Source organism: Eschscholzia californica, unplaced genomic scaffold (genome assembly GCF_041429995.1).
Source record: "Eschscholzia californica isolate CP2 unplaced genomic scaffold, dmEscCali1.0.p SCAF_1, whole genome shotgun sequence".
In the NCBI taxonomy this organism is placed as follows: domain Eukaryota; kingdom Viridiplantae; phylum Streptophyta; class Magnoliopsida; order Ranunculales; family Papaveraceae; genus Eschscholzia; species Eschscholzia californica.
This window is the reverse complement of record NW_028238198.1, coordinates 56,717,163-56,719,150: the sequence shown is the minus strand read 5'-3', so window position 1 is coordinate 56,719,150 and position 1,988 is coordinate 56,717,163. Positions and strand designations below refer to the sequence as shown.

The 1,988-nt window shown below is 32.5% G+C and overlaps 1 long non-coding RNA gene across 1 annotated transcript; it reads left to right on the top strand.

Annotated features, from left to right (window-relative positions):
- Nucleotides 1–619: 619 nt before the first annotated feature.
- Nucleotides 620–1,611, top strand: LOC147567757 (uncharacterized). Its single transcript, XR_015237906.1, has 3 exons — nucleotides 620–936; nucleotides 1,038–1,128; nucleotides 1,522–1,611. It is a non-coding gene; the product is annotated as an uncharacterized LOC147567757 (long non-coding RNA).
- The last annotated feature ends 377 nt before the right edge of the window (nucleotides 1,612–1,988 follow it).

Sequence of the window (1,988 nt, the reverse complement as noted above, 5' to 3'; positions counted from 1 at the left end):
GGAGATTTTTCATTATTCCCAAAAGCTGGCCTAATATCCAAAACACAAGTATATTAAGATTTCTCTAGTTTTAAAACAAAATGGGGAGAAATGTTTACCTTAGGGGGTAACTAATCTGAACGTCCGTGGATTGTCCACAGTCTGCAAATGTTCGAGACATTCACCATCAAACATTTAAATGTATGTAAACGTCTGGTACATTCTATCGTCGATATTTCAAATTCGTGAATGCTAGGGACATTTAATGTTCATAAAACTTTGCCAACTTTGGTGAATTATACTTACGTAAATTATATCAAAGATTTTCAAAGAAATTATAGCCAAACTTGTCCACCCCTGTCAAATGAAATGTGGAGTAATATTTTTTACTCACAATAATTATTTTTATTTTATTAAATGGAATAAATTATATTATTATTAATTAATATATTCACAAACTTTTATTGACATCTAAATGTATATAGACATTGATAAACATTAGTATATATATATATATATATATATATATATATATAATATATATATATATAACAAAACACAAAAATTGTGACTAGGACAATCTGACTAGGACCAAAAAGAATAAAACTGCCATCTAGGACTACACGGTGGAATGAATCTGGACCCTTTAAATAAATCAGACGGCCGGAATCTCGTGTCTTTCTCTCTCCTTCAATCAAATGAACCGGCTAAATTCTTCCTCTCTCATATGCTGCCTTCACTCAATGTCTCTTTCATTGAATTTGCAAATTTCCTCTCTTTCTTCTTCACATTCATGTTACAGTCTCTTCACCTCCTCTTTTACCCCCAAAACCCTAACGTATCTCTCCTTAACGTATCTCTCCTTATTAATCCCCTTCTTATTTGGAAAGTAATAGAAGAGGAAGAGAGTTTGTAAACAAAACTTTCCAGGACCAAAGAACAAATGAAATCGAAGAGGTTTTAATCATCTCTCTCTCTCTGATCATTACTTTGATTTCTGTTTTGTTTGTTATTTATTTTTCATTCTAAATCGTTGAATAATTTTGTTGTATAATTAGATTTGGAGAAGGAAAATACCAAACAGTGGTAAAAAAAATGAGTTACATTGATCAAATTGAAGGCTTTTATGGATTAAAACCCCATTTGAAGGTATAGGTTTTGCTCTCTCTCTCTCTTATAATTTAACCTCACTCTCTCCCACCAGTTTTTCCTTCACTATAAAATCCTAAATCGTTAGCAACTACAACTCACCAAGTGTTTGATAAATTGCATGAAAGACCAGTTGAATAATAGCTAGGTGAGGTTCATTTTTTCTAATTTATGTCAATAGGCGGCTTCTTGCCCCACAGATCATTCCCTTCCCATTCATTTGGTTGATAGTTGGTTATGATATAAAATCTATGTAATTGCTTACTTTCCACTTATAATTTGTCTTTTATTTTGAGATTCGTATTGAATTTTACATTAGTTTTGTTTACTTTGGTTCAATCACTTCAACTTACCGTTAGTTTTGATTTTCGGCTTACTCTTTTCTTTCATTAGGTGCGTGTGAATGGACCATCTGCAGCACCCATTTACAAGTTTCTAAAAGCAAGCAAATCTGGGTGTATGGGATCCAGAATTAAATAGAACTTTACTAAGTTTCTAATTGATAAACAAGGCCGTGCCATTAGTCGTTACGACGCGACGGCTAACCCATCATCAATTGTATGGTTATTTATTGTTTTTCATTCTTCAATGTTTAGTGAATAATTGTTCTCTTTTTTCCTTCAAAATAAAGAAAGACATTCAGAAAGCACTGAATTCTACATGACTTTGGAGGATCCAATTTTCTCCAGAGCTATGAATTTGAATCTTCCTCCCAAATATTGTTGATTCCTCTTTTTTTCCTCATTTGTTTATATGATAAGGGTACGTCTGAATTGAACTTTATCGGTTTGAACAGTCTTTAGTTGGTTAGTGTGAGAATAGTCCCACATGGGAGAATGGGAAACTAGCAACCAAGAATA